Source organism: Ictidomys tridecemlineatus, chromosome 4 (assembly GCF_052094955.1).
Source record: "Ictidomys tridecemlineatus isolate mIctTri1 chromosome 4, mIctTri1.hap1, whole genome shotgun sequence".
Taxonomy (NCBI): domain Eukaryota; kingdom Metazoa; phylum Chordata; class Mammalia; order Rodentia; family Sciuridae; genus Ictidomys; species Ictidomys tridecemlineatus.
Window position 1 is genome coordinate 21393780 of NC_135480.1, and position 7738 is coordinate 21401517.

The window sequence follows — 7738 nt, forward strand, 5'->3', positions numbered from 1 at the left end:
AGGGAACCCCCCCCCCCAGGCCAGGCCGAGACCTTGGGCCCGCAGTCAGTGCTGGTTTCGCCCCTTCAGTCTGTTCCTGTTTCCAGTTGCACTCACGGGGGCTATTTCTGCTTTCTTCTGGTGGGGTTTCTGGAGCGCCTTCTTTAATTGGCCCCATTTCTGCAGGCTACAAAGAGGCTCCCTCCTGTCCTGCCCCGCCTCCCGCGGCCCCTGCCTGGAGAGCCAGGGTGTGAGAGCTACAACCCAGGCTAATTATGGGGAGACAGGCAGAGGTGGGGAGAGGCACACAGAGCCAGCAGGAGCCCCGAGGGATGAAGACAGACAGACCTTATTGAAGGAAGAGAAAGAGAAACACAGGAAAACAAAGGCGCGCAGAGAGGAACAGCTTGGATTCCTACTCCTATTGAGTGACAAGAGGAGGCAGAGAGCCCAGGGCCGGCAGGTGGAGGGAAGCTCTCCTGGGAGGGGGTCCTGCCAGCTCCCCCGCTGAGGCTGCAGCTTGGGGCCCAGCAGGCCTCCTCTGCACCCTGGGACCATGGAAGGCAGATGCAGGCACCAGGATGGTGGAACTCTGAAGGAGGACCATCTTTATTCTAAGCTGCGGCTTCCCGGGCTCCGCCTTCCTGCCTCTTGGGTTTCAAATGAGTTTTGACCTTGGGCCCCAAGCGTCCCAGTTTGTTTTTTTTCAACAAACACTTGCTGACACCTGCTAACTCTGTCCCGTGGCTTTTCCAGGTGACTAAGACGGGTGCTGCCCCCTGCTGGCGCCCGGGCCCCTGCCCTGGACTGGGAAGGCCCTTGAAGGCCAGGTGAGGTCCTGGGGTGGGGACATGGCGGAGTCTGCCCCTGGGCATCAGGAGTGTGAGGCTTCCGACTGAACCTCTCCCCGCGTTTCACACGGAAGCAGTGGAGCCCCCGAGTTGGCAGAGAGCTCCTGGTACCCATGACTCTCTGGGTTCCCATCGCCCTCCCCACACCGGTGAGGAACTGAGGCTCGGGAGGTGAGTGGTCGGCCCGAGATCACACAGCTAGTCGGGGGTGGCGCCAGGGCTCCTCTGACAAAGCTCCTTTTAGGAAAGTGACTCAGCCCCTGCACCACCGGGGACCAGGGAAGGAGAAATTCAGAGGAGGAGGAAACGCTAATTGCCTGATGAGAGATAATTGGCAGTGGGAGGGGGAGGGTGGCTTCATGAGAGGATGGCTGGGGGTGGGCCATGGTGGCAAGAACCAGAAAGGGAGAGGGGGCGTCCCCAAGGGGCTTCTGGACACAGCCTGGCGGCCAGCCACCGCGCAGGGGACCCAGGCAGAGCGGGGGAGGGGCGGTAGCTGGAAAGGGGGCCACTCAGCCTCAGAGGCCCAAATGCCCCCGCCGGGGCCTGCTGAGCTGCTGATTACCCAGGCAGAGCCCTGCCAAGCCGACTTCAGGACTAATCATCGCTCCCAGCAGTGACACCTTACAGCTGTCTGAGCTTTACTCATGTGGCCACTAGCAAGCCGCCTGGCGCTCAGAGAGCAGGGGCAGCAGGCTCGGGCAGAGGTCCGAGTCAAAGAGCCACCGGAGCCTCCTTAGCGTGCAGTGTCAACTGGAGACGCTGCTCTTTCCCTCTGTCCGTCCTTCCAGCGTCCTCTATGGCAGACCCCAGCCCAGCACAACCGTCACAACAGGCCCAGACTGGGCGCCAGTAGGTGAGGCCGCTGCTCCTGTTGCATACGAATGCCACCCTGCTACAGGTCCTTATTGAACTCCTCGCCATCACACAAGCCCCCGACTACCTCCCCGCCACCCCAGCCTGGAGCGCCCGCCGTGGGCGGAGCCCTCTGCCGTGGGCGGGGCCCTCTGCCGTGGGCGGGGCCCTCTGCCGTGGGCGGGGCCCTCTGCCGTGGGCGGGGCCCTCTGCCGTGGGCGGGGCCCTCTGCCGTGGGCGGAGCGCTCTCCATCCTGTGGCTCCTGAAATCTAATCCCCACTGCCGCAATTTTGAAAGGTGGCAGTTTAGGTTATGAGGAATCCACCCTCAAGGGTAAGGCCCACTGAGGACACATAGAAGACACCATCTATGAGGAACACCCAGTCTGCAGGTGTCTTGATTTTGGACTTCCCAGCTTGTAGAACCAACTGCCCAGTATAAGGAATTCTGTTACAGCGGCTGGCGCAGACTGATGTGCTCCCTGATTCTCTCCCAGAGGCGTTCATCACCCCTTTCTGGGCTACCACTGCCCGGTGTGCATCAGGACAAAGTATTATGTCTTTGCCTGTCTCTCCCCTCCTTAGCCTGCAAGTTCCTTGAGACCAGGAGGATGGGACCTTACTTCCCTCTGCCTTTCCAAAGCCCAACGCAGGTCCAGCACAAAGTACATGCTCAAGAAACAGTTTCCCAGTTGTATGATCCCAAGAGGTTTTGATTGTCACTTTCTCTCGTTTCCTGTACTGGAGTAGGAGCCTCGCCGGGCAGGGTGAGTCCTAGGCATCTTCGTGTGTGTTACCTAGTGCAGAGGACGCCCTCTAAAAGGTCAGGCAGGGAACCAACAGGAAAGCACTTTGTAAAGTCATGGGAAAGAGCAGAAGCACGCCTACACGGAGAGAGGTAGGACACGGTGACTGGAAGTGTGTGTCCCTGAAGTGGCCACACATCTGCTCACATGTCCGTGAATGTATGTCCGCCTCTGTGTGTATGAGGCCGCTTGTGAGGTCCCATGTGTGCGTGGGAAGATGTGCATATGTAAGGACACAGGTGTGTGTGTGTGTGTGTGTGTGTGTGTGTGTGTGTATAGTGCATGGATGTCATTGTGTCATGGAGCGTGCCATTTGCCTATGGTGGCTCTGTGTGTCTCGGTCTGTATGTAGGTGTGTGCTGTCTGTGTGAGTATATGTGGGTGTTGCGTCACGTCAGGGGTTGGAAGATGAAGTAGGAGGAGAAGAAATAAGACACAATTTGTGATTGTCAAATGTCAAGTGCAAAAACAGAAACCCACAGATATTCCCAGTGGAGACTTACCTGCCCTGCACTTCTTGCCTCCAGCTTCATCCCCATCCATCTGTCCATCCGTCCTGTCCATCCATCCATCTATCTATCCACCTGTCTTTCCATTCATCTGCCCATCCATCCATCCATCTTTCTGTTCATCTGCCCATCCATTCATCTGTTTATCCATCCATCTGTCTACCCATCCATCTGTCCAACTGTCCATCCATCCGTCTGCCCATCCATCCATCCATCCATCCATCCATCCATCCATCCATCCGTCTGTCTTTCCATTCATCTGCCCATCCATTCATCCATCCATCTGTCCACCCGTCCATCCATCCATCCCTCCCACCCTCCCTCCCCTCACTGAAGTGCCGATGCTGATTCTGGAGGCCCCAGAGTTGGGCTGGGGCACCCTGTCCCTGGGGAGGCCCTTCCTGGGTGGTGAAGGCACCTGAGGCTGCCGTGGCTCAACCCAGGGCCCCACCTTGGAAGGTGCCTCTCCTGGGTCCTGGCTTGGCCTGCTGCCCCGATCCCCACCTCTCCTGGTCCCCGGCCCCCTCTTCTGCCCCCCTTCCCCATCAAGGCCCTTCAGAGCAGGGGACTCATGGAGGAGACTGAGAAGAAACCTCTTGGGAGCAGCGAATCCTCCTGGTGGCTTGGCGGGGTCACCTGGACACTTCCTCCTGCAGGGCCTGGCCATGCACCCCCTGGGGGGAAAGCCGGTGCACGCGGGGACGTGGGGCTTATTATGTCCAGCTGTCTGTGAGTCGGGAAGGTCTTTCGTGGTTTCTTCCCCACTCACCCTGGGGCTGGGGCAGCCAGGGGTTCAGCGGGGGGCTGACGCGTGCTGGCCTCCTCGTCTGTAAAGCAGAGGTAACAGAAGATGTACTGTATGTTGTGGGGATCCTGAGGGTTGGTGTTAACATTTATTTATGTGTTTTCTTTTTGAGTTTTAGGTGGACACATTATTTTGTTCTTATGTGCTGCTGAGGATGGAACCCAGTGCCTCATGCCTGCCAGGCGAGCGCTCTGCCGCTGGGCCACAACCCAGCCCCGGTGAGGGCTTTTACTGCAGTCAGTTTTGCACACATACGATCGTCTCTCAGTATCCCCCACAGGTAACGATGACTGGATTCGCCAGCCCCTCAGATAACGGGGCCCGAGGTCACAGTGGCTGCCTCTGGCAGCTGTCCTTTGGGGAGTTGTCCCCACCCCCTGTTTGCCCAGCGTTTGAAATTCTAAAGGACAGTTGCCCCTAAGTGGTGAGCGTGCTGGTTGCTAAATGGCCACCTTCCAGTAACGAGGGGTAAAGCCCTTCCTGGATGAGGGCGCCCTGCCTGGCGTGCTCTCCCCCTGTCCCTTGTCCCCTGTGCTTCCTTCCTTCCCTGTGTGATCGCCGGTGTAGACCAAGTTCCCTGAGATGGTCTTTTGGGGTAATACCTCCCTGTCTCCTTCTCAGGTGCTGACCCTGGAGTAAACCCGATTTCCCCTCCAATTCTCACCTCCCAGGTGTTGGCTTGCGAGCGGCGAGCACATGGACTCGGTGCCCATCTGCAGTTGATGGAATCCGTGGAGCGGGAGGGCGGAGGACTGACCGTAGGTGGGAAATGCTAGAACGGTGCCAGATGCAGGCTCTGGAAGTATCTGCGCGATGCCCCGAGGCTGCACACGCCCCGTGGTGGGACCTCAGGACGGTGATGCTCAAGGCAGCCGCAACCATCAGCTGTGGCCGCTGCCAATTTGACCCCGTGTCCTGACCCTAGGTGGGAGAGAGCCCAGGTCCTGCGGAGTCCTTCCCGGGTCTCTGCTGCGGGAGCTCACTGTTCCCGAGACGGAGCTCCTGGCGTCGCAGTGAGTGGGCACCTCACTGGACCCCGGGCTCCCGTCAGCAGAGGAGGCCCATCCGAGCCCTCCCACAGGCTGCCCGGGGAGACGGCCAGCCCCCTCTCCAGCACGGCCCCCCGCTTCTGCGCTATAGCCACAGCCTGGGTCATGGCACTGAGCTAGCTCTTGAAGGGACAGGCCAGGCGCCAGGCCACATCTAGCCTTTGCCTCTGGAGCCGCAGGCCCTGCTGGGGGTCTCTGCAAGGAGATGGCAGCTCCAGCTCTGCCCAGCCCCGGGGAGGGGCTTGCTGTGCGAACACAGGCCCCCGGCCTCCCCCAAGGCCCGGGGAGCTCTGCGCTGGACAGGAATCTGCAGGACAGACCCCGCCCCCACGCAGAGCCTGCAGAGTGGTGTTGGGGAACCTGGGGGCTCACGGGACACAGAAATCAGGAAGTCTTTTTACGCCCAAGGGGGCGATGCTTGGCACCCCCAAGCCCCGTGGGGACTCCCTGGGAACACCGGGCCCTCTCAGTTTGTCCCCAGGAGCAAGCCCAGGCCTGAGTCTCCTTTCCCAGAAGCCCACGCTGCTCCCTGTCCAGCATGGCTGTCCAGGCCGTGTGGGGCTCCTTTCTGGGGGGCCCAGGCCCCGGAGCCTGCCTGCTGGGGAGATCTGGGCCCTGGGCGGAGCAGGACAGTCCCTGAGTGCCACAGGATGAGGCAGGGACCTGGGGGCCTGCCACAGGCCAGGGCCGGCTGGAGGCACAGCGGCCGGGGACCGCTTCCTCAGGCAGCCGGTCCTCTCCGTCCACCCAGCGGGCACCAGTCCAGGTGCCTCGGGCTCTCTGCACCCACCTGCTCAGCCCGGGTGGCACTGGGTGGGGGTGGGCCCCTGCAGATGGCGGCGCCTCACTCCTTTGCTGGCTGTCGAACACCTGCTGAGGGTGCTGGGTGCTGGGGGCTGGGGGCCCGCTGGGGGCGCAGAAAGAAATAGAAGACGGGGGAGTGGAGGAGCCCACACACGGGCTGAGAACCATCACTAAGCAGCACGCCAGGCAGAGCCAGACACATCCAAATCTGTCTGCAGAGGCTTTCTCAGCAGGCCAGGCGGGTGTCTCCGAGGAGCAGGGTGTGCACCAGGTGGGGGGCCTGGGAAAAGGGCAGGGGCAAGGGGATGGGTGTTCCACTCTCCAGGATACCATGGATGTGCTGTGTGGCCTTGGGTAAATCACTTACCCTCTCTGAGCCTCAGCCTTTTTCTTCTTTTGTTCTCCCTCTTATATGCAACCTGGCAAACGGCTGGCTTCAACCAAACGTTACTGATACTAAGCAGGAGATGGCTTTCTGGTCACCTGAGCAGACTGTCAGCTAGAGGCTGACATCCCCAACAGTCAGCAAAAAGCTGGGATTTGAATTTCTGTGGTTTGGAGGTGACAGTCCTCCAAGGAGAGCCAACTCTGTCACTTCCGGGTCAGCGTCCCCATCTCTAGAATGGGCAGACCTCAGAGCATCCTGAGAGATGGAGTCAGTGGGCTGGTCCTGGCTGGGAGGGGGCTGCGGGGGGCTCTTGGGGATGCGGTGGGGTGCAGCTCCCAGACCAAGTGCCAATTTCTTCCTCTGCTTCTATTTGTTGTTTGCAATATTTGCTTTTAGGGGATTGTGAAGACTACGGAGGTGGAGACAGTTCCACGTTTTTCAAAGACTGAGTTCTGAGGTCTGGGGAATGCAGGACCAAGGGTGGCCAGGGCCCTGGGGCAGCCTGGAAGGCAGGCCATCTGTCCTGTCAGCAGCCTCTTTCCCCACAGACTCCTCTCTTGGAGGTTTATCTCCGACCCTTTTCTCTTCAGCTTTCTCCATCTCTGCCAAGTTTGCTCCTTGGGTACAACTGGATCGCCCCTCCCTCCCATTTTACCCTGTGGCTACCTGGCTAGGCCCTGGGCTCAGCCTGAGGCCTCCCCTCATTGGACAGCATAGAGTTGAGGAGTCACAGACAGCATTTACAATGAGAGACCTGGGTGCCAATTTTCACACTGGCTGTGTGATCTTGGGAAAATTACTTAGCCTCTCTGTGCTTCAGCTTCCTCTTCCAGAGCTCTCATGACGAAAGGGTCAAGCACATGTAAAACACTTAGCACATACTAAGCGCTCAGTGAACGTGTTGCTGTTGCTGCTGCTACTCGTGTTGAAGCCCCGCTGACTACCAGCCGCCTCCTGTCCCCAGGGTAGCGTCTTGCTGGAAACCGGGGGAGTAAATAACAAGAGGAGCCATGTGAGTGCGTGGTCAGGAGAGAAGTCTCTGTGGAGAGGGAGAGCGGGGGCTGCAGGGAGAGCCTCTCTGGATGTCGTCAGCTGGGAAGGGCCCACAGGTTGTCACGGACCTGGCCACCAGCCAGCACTGAAGGCGCAGGCTGCAGGAGTCCGCTGGGATGAGCGTTGAGGGGCGCTGCTGGGGGGCAGGCTCCCCGAGGCCGGCCGCAGGTTCCACCCAGAGCGTGGCAGTGGGCTGGGCTCTGGCAGTGGAGAGGAGGGGCGGTCAGCACCTGCTCCAGAGTCTCCAGGCCCAGAGTCTCCTGCTTCCCTCTGCGTCCCGGGAAGCAGTCCGAGCTGACCTGCAGCCAAGGAGGTAGAATTCCATGGGGTGGCGCCCAGTACGACTCACCCTCCTCCCATTCCTCAGAGTTCAAAGGGCAAAAACCTGAGTTCATGGTCAAGTTGAGACAGGCAAGCGCAAGCCCAGGTGGCCTCCAGCCGGCGGGAGCAGGAGCAGGTGACTCCAGCAGTGATCCATCACCAGGGTCCAGAGGCGGAGCTGGACACCTTCCCCCACGAAATGGAACCTGGAAACGGGATCCAAGGGGGTTCCGGGGACACCAGGTGACCCAACCAGCCGCCCGGGAGAAGGTCCTCATCCCTGCGCCCCCAAATGGAGCTTGTCCCTGCTCCCCAGGA

The 7738-nt window shown here is 60.0% G+C and overlaps 1 long non-coding RNA gene across 2 annotated transcripts; it reads left to right on the forward strand.

Annotated features, from left to right (window-relative positions):
- Positions 1-758: 758 nt before the first annotated feature.
- On the forward strand, positions 759-6332 carry LOC120889570 (uncharacterized). 2 transcript variants are annotated; one of them, XR_005733524.2, is made up of 4 exons: positions 759-1001; positions 2271-2452; positions 3924-4085; positions 4427-6332. It is a non-coding gene; the product is annotated as an uncharacterized LOC120889570 (long non-coding RNA). The 2 variants fall into 2 exon arrangements; XR_013437601.1 differs by lacking the exon at positions 759-1001 and adding an exon at positions 1250-1686.
- Positions 6333-7738: the final 1406 nt, after the last annotated feature.